Source organism: Natrix helvetica (assembly GCF_964273705.1).
Source record: "Natrix helvetica genome assembly, chromosome: 3".
Classification (NCBI taxonomy): domain Eukaryota; kingdom Metazoa; phylum Chordata; class Lepidosauria; order Squamata; family Natricidae; genus Natrix; species Natrix helvetica.
Genome location: NC_138549.1, coordinates 89,257,760 through 89,272,759, shown reverse-complemented (window position 1 = coordinate 89,272,759; position 15,000 = coordinate 89,257,760). Strand labels below are relative to the sequence as shown.

At 37.3% G+C, this 15,000-nt stretch overlaps 1 long non-coding RNA gene across 1 annotated transcript in view; it reads right to left on the bottom strand.

Annotated features, from left to right (window-relative positions):
* LOC309390148 overlaps positions 1–15,000 on the bottom strand; it is a 37,192-nt gene that overhangs the window by 3,988 nt on the left and 18,204 nt on the right. Inside the window, exon 2 of the long non-coding RNA XR_014175075.1 lies at positions 5,337–5,624. This is a non-coding gene — a long non-coding RNA (uncharacterized lncRNA). The remainder of the gene's footprint in view (positions 1–5,336; positions 5,625–15,000) is intronic.

The following is a 15,000-nucleotide window of genomic DNA, read 5'->3' as shown; positions in this document are numbered from 1 at the left end:
CTCTATCCCTCTATCTACCTACCTACCTACTTTATTTCTCTCTCTCTCTATTCCTCTATCTACCTTCCTAACTACCTACTCTCTCTCTCTCCCTACCTATCTACTATATTTCTTTCTCTCTCCATCTATCTACCTACCTACTTTTTTAAAAATTTGCCTGTTCAAAACCTTGGTCCATCTTATACTCCGGTGTGTCTTATACTCCGAAAAATACAGTACTTTAGCTACGCCATGGCTTAAATACATTGGCTTACATAAAGTAAAGCTAATGTTATTGATACGTCTGCCTTCACGGTAAAGCAGAATTCATTATTGCCTTCTTTACTGCTAATTGTGGCAATGGAGATTACAGATTACAGACTAACAGAGTTGGAAGGGACCTTATAGGTCATCTAATCCAAACCCGCGCTCAAGCAGGAGACCCTACACCATTTCTGACAAATGGCAGTCCAATCTCTTCTTGAAAGTCTCACGTGATAACGCTCCCACAACTTCCGAGGGCAAGCTGTTCCATTGGTTGATTGTTCTCACTGTCAGAAAGTTATTCCTTATTTCTACGTTGAATCTCTCCTTGGCCAGTTTCCATCCATTATTCCTTGTCTGGCCTTCAGGTGCTTTGGAAAATAGCTTGACCCCCTCCTCTCTGCAGCCACTCAAATATTGGGACACTGCTATCATGTCTCCCCTTCTCTTCACTAGACTAGACATACCCATTTCCTGCAACCGTTCTTCATATGTTTTAGCCTCCAGTTCCCTAATCTTCCTGGTTGCTCTTCTCTGCACTTTTTCTAGAATCTCAACATCTTTTTTATAGTGTGGTGACTATGGTCATAGTAAAATCTTACCAGGTAACTAAGTCTTGGCACACAGACTGAAGGATGAGAACTTGTGAGGAAGAGTTTTCAACAGATCAGACAACACAGCCTGATGAAGTTTTGAATGCCTCTATAGTCAATGCCTATAGAGATTTATCCAATATCCTGGCACCGCTTGGTAAATCAAAAAATGGGATCAATTGAAGAAGGTAAAAACTTTTCTTGTTTCAAGGCTAGTGTAGCATAATTGTTCAATTTTGGACATTCATTCATGTTCAAAGTTTTATTCAACCACTGATCTTCCTGGGTAGCCTTTTATTATCTTTCAATCTATCTTTTCATTCTACCTTTTCATTCTTCCATTGAGGATGAAATAGGTAGAAACCTCTTCCATATAACCTTGAGCCACTAGAGAAAAATAGGATGCATAAGTTTTAATAAATAAGTAACATTTCAATCAATGCCTAACATCCGTCTAAATATTGTGTTACTGCTAAAATAATTGCTAACAAATTTCAGGAATAATTTGATACAGGGAGATCTCAAGTTATGACCACAGTTGGTACCAAAACTTCTGTTGCTAAGCACAGCGTTTGTTAAGTGAGTTGTGTCCAATGTTACAACCTTTTTTTGCCATGGTTGTTAAGTTAATCACTGTGATTGTTAAGTGATTCATGCAGTTTTAAGCAAATCTGGATTTTCCTACTGATTTTGCTGCTGGAAGCTGACTGGGAAGGTTGCAAATGGTGATCAAGTGATCACAGCATGCTGCAAAAGACATGCTGGTTGCCAAGGACTGGTCATAGCTCACTTTTTTCAGTGCTGTTGTAACTTCAAATGGTCTCTAAACAAATGGATGTAAGTCAAGGACTACTTGTGCATTTGGGTAACTGGCAAAAATTAGCCACATTGTGGAAGACTTTGGTTTTTCAAGCTGATGCCAAAGAGCTTGACTCGTTCATCATAACAGAAACTTCCCTTCCATGTATAATCTTGCCATTGATTAGTTTATTTTAACTTGTCTTGCACAGGCTCATAAAGATGCAACTAATGCTTCAGGGGCTATGTAGCTGTCTTTGGAGGGGCGCTCCTACCATTCATTATGAGAAGATAGGTGCACAGTTTTGTGCTGAATTGTTCTCACCACTTCCTACATTGAATGCAGTTCCTTATGCTACAGAAGTGAATGCTGACTGTTCACACCTATGTAACACTCCCAAGCAGATTTGCTCATAGCTCATTGCAATCTATTTAAAATGGGTAAAACCTATTATGTGATGTGCTCAGAAACAGGCCTCTCTAAAGCTTTTGTACCAATATGGATCAAAGAAGCCTTGAAAGTGTGTTCGATTATACCAGAGTCCGATCCAACAAGCACAAAACATTCTTCACAGTATTCGCTGTCATATTCTGCATTTGGATTATCATAGACCAGGTCAGAGGGACGTGGTGGCTCAGTGGCTAAGATGCTGAGCTTGAAAGGTCGGCAGTTTGGCGGTTCAAATCCCTAGCACCGCATAATGGAGTGAGCTCCCATTACTTGTCCCACCTTCTGCCAACCTAGCAGTTCGAAAGCATATAAAAATGAGAGTACAAAAATAGGAACCACCTTTGGTGGAAGTAACATAGTTCCGTGTGCCTTTGGCATTTAGTCATGCCGGCCACATGACCACGGAGACGTCTTCGGAAAGTGCTGGCTCTTCGGCTTTGAAACGGAGATGAGCACCGCCCCCTAGGGTCAGGAACAACTAGCACATATGTGTGAGGGGAACCTTTATCTATACCTTAGACCAGGTCAAGTTGTAGTGAGATGTAATCCTAATTACCAAACAGGAGAAGGAAGAATTCATACTTTATATAGAAAGAATAAAATTAAGGAGGAAAAGAAGCAAGAAGAGAAGCAAGACATTTTTTTGCACTTGTAAAGTTTTTTATTTTTCATTTTCATAACATATAATCACATGTATACTATTACATAGCCAACATCATATTGTATTATTAAATGTCTACATCAATTCATCTTACCATCAACTCCCCATAACAAAAAAAAAACAAAACAGTTATTGGCTCTTCTGCTCTCCATACACTATATTTGTGCGTTCATTTTCTTCTCCCTCTCTCATCCTCCTCCCTACCTCCTTTCTTCTCTCTGTCCTTCTTCCCTTCTCTACTTCCCCTTCCTCTCTCCTACTCCTCTCTCCCCTTTCCACTCCTAATTTCTTTCCCCCTTCCCCCCTCCTACCCTGCCTCCTATCCCTCTTTCCTTCCCTTACCTCTCTCCTTTTCTTCGCACTCTTCATCTCATTAACTTGTATTTCAGCTTCTGAACAAGCTCCATTTTCTGTTGATGGTATTTATAGTTACTTTTCAATATACATATTTAATTTTAAACATATATTCACCTCCTTTTTTAAAAAAAAAGAAAAGAAAAATAGAACAAAAAGTATACATATATAGTCATTGTACTTTTAACCACCACCACCCCGGCCTAATTTTGGTCAAGATGTAGACCTGGTTACAATTCCCAGCTATTGTCATCATTATCTTTATATAATTATACATCCTTATGTGCCCCAATTTGTGATTCTGCCTTTAAGTCTCAATAGTTTCCCATTATAAGTGTATTTCATGTTCCCTCTCCAATTTTTCCATGTCTTGGATTAGATTACCTTTAGTTGTCTATAAGTAGCAAACGTTGCTGTTCAATATTCATTTCAATTCCCTTAATCTATTGTATAGAATAACAAGCGGTAAACATCCTGCTTTATTTCATCATCTTAAAAGTTCTATGTACAGTATATCTATGTTTCATATATTTTAACCCATGCTTACTTTTCCTTCTGTTGTCGTTTTCAGTCAATTTGCCACTCAGTTTAATTATCATGTATAAAAGTGAATGGCAAACCTCTGCTTTACAACCTCCCCATGTCAATTTCATATTTATCCACATTCCATATATTTTGGGCTTTGTTTAGTTGTCTTTCCATTGTTATATTCAACCAGTTAGCAACTCCATTTTATTGTCATGTTTTTCACATCCTCCCCACATCAATATCAATATCATATTTATCCATATTCTATATATTTCAACCTTTGCTTAATTATCTTTCCATTATTACATTCAATCAATTAGCAACTCAATTTTATTGTCATATTTAGAAATAAAACCCTTATCTTAGTTTTATATTCTCCCACATAAAAATTTCTGATTGTCTGATTCTTTTCCTAGGAAGTCTTTTGTCCCACTTCTCTGCTCCTGCCCTCTCCCTTCTCTCTGCTTCGGCACATCCACTCTCCCCAACTTTCCCTGGGTCACCACCAAAAGGATGTTTTTTATTTCTCTTTGTTGGGGCAAACCCCCCCCTTCAATTTCCCTTATGTCACTAACAGCCTCCACCTTTTTTGTCTGCCTTTTGTTTCCCTCTGTTTCTACTCCTTCATTATCTTGCCCCCCTTGCCCCTCTTCTTCTTTGAATTCTTCTTTAGATATCTGTTTCTCTGGGTTCAGAATTCTATTAGGCTTGATTTTAATGATTTATGCATATTTTTATAATATTACGTAGTTTTTCAAATTCCCAGCTTTCCATGATGTCCAGTTCCAAAGTTGGAAATAGCTATACAGTTATTTCAGAGTTCTGGTCCTCCTTAAGTTTGTCCACTTCCACTGCTGTAGGGGAGAACAACGGGAACCATCTTGGTCTTTTGTTCTTCCTTAATATCCAGTTCCAAGATTGCAGTTAGTTATACAAAGTCTTATTTTGAGGCTCTGGTCCACCTTAAGTTTTAGCTACTGTGGAACTGGAAGTGAAGCTGGGGCCATCTTAATCTTTTGCAGTAAAATAAAAAGATGAAGGAGGGAAGAAAAAAGGGGAAAAACCCCTAGCATTTTCCAGTTCTTATCTCTGTAATAATTCTTCCCCCTGTCACCTTCCGTCTCTGTTCAGCCACAGCTGCTTAAAACATAACAATTAGAACAAACTTATAAAGAGCTAGATTCAGGTACATGTCTCTTTTGCCTCCTTCTCTTGCAACTTCTGATTTATGGTAGTTGGTTAATTAAAACTTCCCACACAGTCAAGGTTAGATTATCCATTATCAGAGAAAAACAGATCAAAATATTTGGTTTCTATTATCCGAGACCAGATTAGAGTTTATATTGAGTGGGTTCAGAAGAAAAACATGTTTTTTTTCTTGATTATTTTAGCTGGAAAGAATTCAAACAAAGTAAAAATATTGGTTTCTGTTTAAGATACAAAACCAAATTTAACATTATAGTTATGTGGTTTTGTAACTGTTCTACTTTCTGTTCTACTATTCGAAAGCCCAGACAAAGAACTTCTAGTGTGTGTGTGTGTGTGTGTGTGTGTGTGTGTGTGTGTTACAATCCTCCGCCTTCCTTTCTTCTTTTTCTTTTAGGGGAAAAAAAGTCCCGATCTGACCACCAATATTATTTATGTTCTCAAATTTTCTTTGCATTTTCCAGATTTAATTTATAGTTGTGGGTTAGTTAAATTCTCTTACCAGGTGTTTTATCTCTCCCAGTCTCCGCCTGTTCCAAACTTATTTTGACAAAAAGGTCAGCATCTTGCCAGCCATAAAGCCTGCCGCTCCAATTCCGATTCATAGGCAAATCTCTAACCCACGAGAGATCTATTGCTTCTCTCAGGGTCTGATGAGATGCTGCCCTTCTTCATCCCCACCTCCAGTGTGGGGTTCTGATTCAAAAGAATCTTCGGAGATGGTTTGTCAGACAGGTTTCATGTGAGACTCTTAGGAGCCCACATCTCCCATGTCTGTTCAACAGGAAGTCTGGAGAACTTCCTGTTGAATCAGAAATAAGACATTTTTTGTCAGATATATTTTTGTTAGAGTTAGGGTTAAAATAAGGAAAAGGAAGAAAAAGAAAGAAAGGGAAGATTATGAAGAAGCAGCTTCAAATCACCTTAACAGAAGTTATAAATAAATTTCTAATTTACCCTCTCTCTCTAAGGTTAAATCATAATTTCCTTCTTTTCATAACCTATCTTTCTAATCTGTAATCCCACAAAACAATCTTTTTGTTAGCAAAATATCCATAAGAGGTTTCCAGTCACTAATAAATCTAGTTGTTGATCTTTCTCTAATCAAACAAGATAATTTTGCCATTTTCTGCTAGTTATGTCACCTTCGCCGACCATTCCTCCATTGTAGGCATTTTTTCATTTTCGCATATAAATTAGTTTAATAGCAATAATCATATATAAAAATAATCTTCCATGGATCTTTTTAAATTGACTATCCATCATAATTGGCTATCCATGGAAATGTCTTGTCTATCATTTTACATTTCCAGTCTCCGAAGTTAGCAGCAAACTTCAAAAAATATTCTTTGAAGTATCCAATGTACTTGAGAAAAGAAAAATATTTTATTGAATTAGTCTTGTTTTAAGATCATAAGAAACATCATTAAGATCTCAAATGACCTTATTTGTTCTGGGTTAATTATAACACTTTAAAATAAAGTTTGTGCAGAAAATTCATCTAATGCAATAACAATTTATAAAACGTTATTAAGGCAAATAAGAAATGCTTCAAGCTAAAGTCTGAGGCCAGTTTATAGAGAACAAATTCAAGGAACTTCCAGGATTGAGGAACTGCAGGGTAATAATAGAAAGCTCTAACCTCAACATCAGTGCAATGATAACAGCAGACTAACACAACTCTTGTATGACTCCCCTTATTCCTGGCTTTCTGGAGTCTGCTTTAGGTCCATTCAAACAAAGAAGACGACAATTCAAAGCAGAACCTTTACAGAGGCAGCAGCTTCATTGTGAAAATTTCTGTCCAAACTAGCCTGAAGCCTTACGAAGTGTTTGAATGCCATAACTGAACATTGCTTTGACCCGTGTGTGATTTAACTGACTTAAGTTTAAACTCTTTTCACAAGTAGTTTTGTTATAATTACTGCTACTATTAGACAAGGCTCCATGATTTTATCCACTCTCATTTCCCAACTTTTGTTCATATGCCCTTTGCATAATCCACTCTGCTACACTCAGATCTCCAGAGGTCTCCAGTATGAAAAAAAAAATCTGACCCTTTCTCTTTTGTAAGGCTGAAACTGACTCTCAGAACATATTTGTGTGTCTCCATCACCTACTCATATGACCTTCTTTATGTGGCTCATTTTCTGAGAGGTCTTTGGAAACTCCATGCCAAATCATGTATGTATGCATACACACACACATACATACATGCACTTTCTCTCACTCTCACTCTCTCACACACACAAACACACATACGCACAGAGGTGTCAGTGACAGCAACAAAGGGAAGAAACTATGGCCCCATGTTCTGGCACGATGCTCCAAAACAACACACTTTTATTCAAAGAAATAGATCATTATTAAAGGATTGAAGGGCAATCCTCTATGTGATGTCTTGGACTTGAAGGGAAAAGGTGATTTAGATACAGAATGGCATTTTTGTGTCTTTCTCCCTTTTTATGTTATGAACAATGTTAATATTACTTTAGGGTTTAAAATAGATTCTCTTCATGTGGTTTTGCTTCAAAATACTGATAACTGTGGAACCTGTGAATTAATTAACTTCTGGCATTCATTACCGAAGTCATAATGATGGGCAGAAATCTGAATAGTTTTAAAAACATGAATGGCACATATCAAGAGTTATTGGCTTCTGAAAACCGATGGCCCTTGATAAACTTTCTTCCAAGAATGAGAAACATAACAGTGGACTAACATAAGCTTTGGGCTGATTCAGCAGTTCTGTTCTTGTGAAACCGTACGATTTTTAGCAAGTAGATTGGTGGGAGCTTTATTGAATTAAAAAATAAGTTGAGGGAGAACATAGGGTCTTAGAATCTGGGTTTTTCACTTATTTTAAGCAGAAAGTTTCTGATAACAGACTTCTTCAAATTCTACTGTTTCTCAGGTTATCATATGTACAATAAGTAATAGAGAATTCCCTAACTCAGTGAAAGGTCTAAAATATTTTCTACCCAAGTAACCCAAAAAAGATATTAGACCTGCCATTGAACTTAGTTTAAACACTGACATATATTTTCATTGGATATGGATGTTAGTGAGCTTAAAATCCTTTTTTGTGTGCTGAGTTTGCCCTTGGCATGTACTTTCCTTTGAGGGAAACAGCGAAATGTGGATCATTTTGTATACTGGAAGACTCAAGCCATTTAGCAAACAAGAAGACTTGGATATATTTTATCTAACAGGCAACTTGGAATTTCTAGTTGCAACTTTCAGTTTTGTGCTAAAATCTTGAAAGAGTTATGAGTGCTATGTACACAATGGTAAGGTTCAGAATTACAAGGCAAATTCCAATAGCTATTTACACAAAAAGAAATGCAGCAAGTTTTCTCCCACATTTCTCTAACCATTGTCTTCGGTTAGGTAGAAAGTAATATTAAGATGAAGATGAAACTTAAATACTTTGGCCACCTAATGAGGAGGAAGAAGACACTGTAGAAAAGCCTAATGCTGGAAAAGATTGAGGACAAAAGAAGAAGGGGACGACAGAGAATGAGGTGGTTGGATGGAGTCAATGAATCAGTAGGTGTGAGCTTAAATAGACTCCAGAGGATGGTAGAGGACAGGAAGGCCTGGAGGAAGGTTGTCAATGGAGTCGCAGTAGGTCAGACACAACTTTACAACTAACAACAAAACATTATCATAACGAATTGTTAACTGCTAGATCAGTGCTAAACATGGGTGGAAGTTAAACTATTCTTTAATAATCAATTTTAAAAATGATTGGAATCCATTTTTGCTTACATATCGCAGAATGACATGAGGCATTTCATTGGGGATGAAAGATAATGCAGTATTTCAGATGGATTCTTTATTTGGGACTTTCTCCTTTCCTAGTTTTAAAATAAATGGTTTATTCATGGGCATCTGCCTGGGAGAATGGTGGCATAAAGAGCAAGAGACATCACACACTTTTCCACATCGTTACACAAAAGATGCAGTTTGGGAATTTGCATCATTTGTATAATGATGACCTGATGTACGTGATGCTATCATGGCTTGTCTTGGATGCCTCTGCATTATGCCTAATTGTGACTTGAACATTGGTTTCACGTTTATATATGCAGGTGACAATTCAGTTTAGAGGCAACGTAAATACCGTTTAAATGAACAATCTAGAGACAGTATACCATTGGAGCAAAAATGGAATGCTCAATCAGAGTCATCAGTGTTAAAGAGTTGATTGATATAAAGATTGTTCAGTTTAACAGGGAGGATTCATATCTCCACTGTGCTAAGGAATTTGTTGGATAATTTTTATCAGCTCAACCTATCCCAACTTAATAAAGAGTAAGAGAAATGACTGCATGTTACAGGAATCTGTCTTTCATGGATTGTAAATAGTGTTCAACGAGGCATTGACATTCAGAAACAACAAAATAAAAAACCAAATAAACCACAACTTCAGAACCAAATGCAAAAGAAAAGCATTTTTAAATTGCTAAATATCTCACAATTTACATGCTATATAATTACATTTTTAAGCTTAAGGGGAAATATGAAATGTTAAACATGCTTATTGAATGTTTTGTTCAACATTAGTGTAGATGGATTTAATCCACTTCAAATTACTAAAATTGGTTGAAATTGCAGATGATGATAGATAGATAGATAGATAGATAGATAGATAGATAGATAGATAGATAGATAGATTGATAGATAATAGAATAGATAAGTGTGATCTCATTATTCTCATTTGTTTAGATGCAGTAAAGCCGCACAGGTAAGATGGACCACCTGTATATTACTTGCTTCCAGACTGTGAAACTATAAATAATTGAAAGGATAAGTTCTTGCCAGTAAGCATGAAGACCTTCAGTTCCTCATCAACAGAGTCACAGAAATATCTGAAAATATGGCTTGAAGCTTAACACCTCAAAAACCAAGATCATGGTCATCAGCAAACAACCCATTAATTTACCATTGATAACTTCAGAAGGAATACCACTAGAAAAAGTAGAAAGGATCACATACCTCGCTTCTAATTTACATGAAAGCTGGAACATGACCACTGAAGTAAAAACAAGGATAGAGAAAGTTCAAACAGCGTTCTTCAAAATGAAAAAGAGCTTCACCACATAAGCCTAATATTGAAAACTAGGCTTGTCAGATGCTACATCTTTTCTATCCTGTCCTATGGAGTAGAGAGTTGGTCTCTGACAGACAAACACTTGAAGAGACTACAAAAATTTTAAATGTGGATTTACAGGTGAATGTTATTTATAAATTGGGTTGACAAAATCAGAAATGAGAAGATGATAATCTGCCTGGGAAAGCCAAAGGTAATCATCAAAACCATAAAAAAGCAAAAGTTAGAATATTTTGGACATGTAATGCGACACCCAGAAAAATATGGCATACTTCACTTAATCCAGAGGTGGGTTGCTCCCGGTTCAGCCCAGATTGGCCGAACCGGTAATGGCGGTAGCAGGAGGCTCCACCCACCCGCCCGGTCATGCAGACGAGCTTGTGGGAAACACAAGCGAACTGGTAGCGCCAGGATTTGAAACCCACCTCTGACTTAATCCTCCAAGGAAAGATTGAAGGTAAACAAGGTCCAGGCAGAAGAAGAACATCATGGCTTCAAAATCTAAGGGATTGGTTTGGACAAAATTCAACAGCACTTTTTCATGTGGCTGTTGATAAAAATAGGATTGCCAATATGATCACCAACGTCTGATGACGGATATGACACAAATACAAAAGGAAGGGCCCTAAATAATGGTCCGGCCAATATGTTCATATTAGTGATCAGAATGAGTAGCCAAAGCATCTGTGTCCTTAACTGGGAAAAACTGATCAAAGCACGTGTTACAGGTTAGCTCCCTGCCACCAATAACAATGGACAGAAGTTACTTTAGAATGAATTGGTTGATCCTTGAATAATTTACAGTTAATCTATAACAAATACATTTTCTCTCCTGTATAAGGTTATATAAAAAGACTGTTTGATGAACAATCAAGAGGGAACTATATATGTAAAGATCTACATTATTAGCTCATAAAGGATTTGAAACACTTTCTTATTTCCTAACATGTGTCCACCTACCCACATCACTACTTAATCCTTTGATTCTGATATGTAAATCTCTTGAATTCTGGTTTTAAAAAAAGGAGGGGAAGGAGAGATCTTTCAAGCCTCAAAATGTGCTCACTTCTGTCATAAAAGTGTCTGGTTGGTGAATTGTTGAAATGCACCAAGAATCATTTGCTCTGTAAACTGAAATTAAATGTATTCCTTCAAACTTCAGGATCATCACTTACAACCCTATCCAATTTCTAGTTACTTTGAAGGGACAAATAGTGGTGAGTTTTGACTACCACTATCTTATTTTTTTAGGCATTAATGAACAATTAGTCAGCACTAGCCCTCTTTCCATCAGTAATCCGATAGCTGCATCACTAATCTCCAGCACTAGCAGCTAATGATGAAGGTCTCTTAAGCTTTACTTCTTATCTCAGCTAGTTCTTAATACTTGCATAAGTACGCTGTCTGAAAGGGGGCCCCCCAACTGCTCTGCAACTTCAGTACAAAAGACTGGTGAATTTTTTGAAGGGTTTGCTGTTCAATAACACTTCTATGCTTGTGTTTGCCTTCCTACTACAACAAACACAAGTGATCAGTAAAGACTACAAAGGTCATTGGGGGCTCTTCGTTTCCATGCGTGTTCTAATACTCATAAGAATGTATTCATGCTGTTTTCTGATGCAGCCCAAACACAATAAGTATACAATTCAGGCACGGGGATAGAAGATAGAAGAAGATGCAAAATAAGACAGTATTTTGTATCATGACCCATGGTTTTCCTGTATTTACCAAAGGACAAAAAGGATTGTGTCTTTTGGCCATTGTGGTATGGTCAAAATTTTTGGATCAAGCAGGTTTTTTTTTGACAAGGTCTCCCTCCTTTTTGCTTTGTTTGTACACCTTTTGTCAATTTTCTCAACTTGCCTCTGAAATTTGATCTAAGCAAAATTTGGAGCAATGTAGCAAAACAATGGAGGGATATTGGGTAAGCCAAGAATTATATGTATCATGGCTTATCACTTCTTAGACTATTGATGAATTTCGCCTGAAAAAGATTAGCAAAGGAACTAAAAAGAAATATCGTAAAACATTTCAATGGGATTCTCCACATCCTTAGGACTTTCTCCAATCATTTTGTCAAATAATACTGTTAATAACAATATTGTTGTGACTTCAGAAAAATTCAGGCAACAATCTTCTGTCCATTTTGGAGCCTTCATTCGATTGGGTCCAGTCGTAGTCTTGCTTAAAAAAGCCCCAATGAAATCTTAGGTGGCGGTCATTTATATTATGTTTATATTGCTTTTAAATGGTAAACAACATGATAACTGCTGGTTATCTATCTATGCCAATCTAATGTTTAAAATATCATTCTATTAAGATTATTTTTGTTTCAAAAAATATAAATGTGGCCAGTTGCAAAGCAAAACATCAATCTCTAGCACAAGATCTCCAAGGATGCATTCAGACTCCGTATAGACACCTTAAGCATTTTCTGGAGGCAAAAATAGATGGCTACAAACCAATGAATGCAAGTAGAACTGGGTTGCGGGGGGGTGTTCTGCCTAGCTACTGGCCAGGTATGTTGATATGATGCAGAGTTGGTTTGGGAGAAGTGCAAAATCCCTGTCTGGAAGTATCCTAACTGCATTTTGGAAATCTGACAGTAGAATGAACTATAAGCATTACAGACTTCCCTTGTTTTTTAAAAAAATCTTTACTAGGTCAAGCTAGACAGATGCCTCTAATTATGATCTTAAATATGCAATAATATGAACCTATTTTACATTACTAGACATCGGGGGAATGTAAAAATTTCTAGTGACACATTTTCCTTTTAGAGTTAGGTTTTGTTTGGTACAAAGGCCAATTCCATTGGCAACCTGGCCACATGTAGCAGCATGCTGCCTCTCCAGAAGATAATTTTAAAACAGACAAACAAAAATGTAGGATGTTTAAGGAAGGCAAGATATAGCCACAAAAGGCCTACTTTAAATTATGTGTGGCACAGTGAAAAAGAGAAGTCTTGGCAAGAGAGACGCCAATTGCAGCCAAGGAAATAGGCATAACTAATCAGAATTAAGAAAAACATAAAACAAAATTCCGGATGCAAAATTTCTAACTTCACAGATATCTAATCTGCTAAATAGCCTTTTCATTTTTGCTCTTTAAATCATATATTCATTATCCAAATTGCCTGTTCCTAAAGTGATAATATAGTGTGTTGTAACATGCCCTGACAGGACACAAATTGACTCTTTGCGCCGAGACTCTACCCAGGCAATGTAAAGGAAATATCTCACTCTATTATCTGTTGTCTGTATGAACCAACAGATTACATGGTTCACTGGGTAGCTGAATAACTTTTAGACAGTTTGCTCATATCTATTTACACATTTTCCAGGGAAAAAATACATTAGCACCAGAGAAAATGTCTCCTTTTTCTCTACCCCCGCATCTGTGTGAGAGGGAGAGTGTTGAGAGAGAGAGAGAGAGCAGTAGAAAGGCAGAAATTCTAAACAAAAGCATACCCAAAAAAGAAAAGAAAAGAAAACTCAGGTTCATTTGCTACCTTTGCAGGCATAGTGATGGAAGGGCTAAAGGCAAAGGAAGTAGAATATTCTGGATCTTTAATGGTTGTATAGAAGAGAAAGAATATTGCTAGATGAAAAGCACAAATATGCCCTGATTAAAAAATGCATAGCAATAAAATACTGTCTTCTATAGCACTGAGATTTAAAATTTTCCCCTTGAGCTGTGGTGGATCACTGGAGGATATATGGCCTCATACTGAGACTGGATTTTCTAAAATTGGGAGATGTAGTTTCCCAACCATAACTTTGAATTTGCTGACATCACTTTTTCAGTAAGTAGTAAGATTTTTAAAATCTTACCCCATTATAACGAATACCAGTACAGTATTTGTGGTAGAGCAAATATATTGGCTTTTAGGCCAAAGATGAAACACTTCAATCAAAATAATTTGAGGAAAATTAATTTCGAGAAAACTCTGTCTGGGGCCAGCTCTATTATTACAGGTGAGTGGGTTAGGCTAGAGGAGACGCATCACAAAACATGACCAAAAAAAATGAACTCTAGGTGGGAGATTCTGAGGAAATTACGGAAGTTCAGAATGTCACACTAAACAGGAAGTTCTGACCAATCTACTTTGATTTACTATGAACACTGATCACTAAACTATGAAGTAGTAGTGCAAAGTACCACTAAATATACTTACTTGCTCAAGAAAACTGAGCTCATAGGTCTTTTCACATAAACACTACTTTTAAATTTCCTCCAATTCACATTTTCTTTTCAGCAATCAGAGATGGAGAGAGACCATTTTAGCAGCTGCACTTTTGTTGATTTGTCACAAATCACACCTGAACTAACAATAGCTCTCCAGCTATAAGGTAAAGATAAAGGTTCCCCTCGCACATAAGTGCTAGTCATTCCCGACTCTAGGGGCCAGAGCTCATCTCTGTTTCAAAGCTGAAGAGCCAGCGCTGTCCGAAGACATCTCCGTGGTCATGTGGCCAGCATGACTAAACACCGAAGGCGCACGGAACACTGTTACCTTCCCACCAAAGGTGGTTCCTATTTTTCTACTTGCATTTTTTACGTGCTTTCAAACTGCAAGGTTGGCAGAAGCTGGAACAAGTAACAGGAGCTCACTCTGTTATGCGGCACTAGGGATTCAAACCACCAAACTGCCGACCTTTCTGATCGACAACCGCAGCTTCTTAGCCATGGAGCCACTGCATCCATCCAGCTATCTTCTACCCATCCTTAAAACGGATATTCTGGGAGGCAATTCCAGTCTTTAGAGCTATTGAATGGCTCTCTTTCAAATCACTTGGGCATAGTAAAAACTGACCAAAGTTCTACAGACATAAGTCTGTAGAAGCAATGAATTTCCATAGGACAATATAGCTCTGAGTCCTGCCTTCTTCAACTTTAGTATCCTCCAGATGAGTGGCCTTCAACTCTTGGAATTTTCAGAACTTTCCATGTTGGCCACAGAAATCTGAGAGTTCATCCATGTATCTGGAGCTTTGTAAGATTGTAAAATGTTGAGTTATGTCTTTGTGTCCAGCCTATGATAAATCAT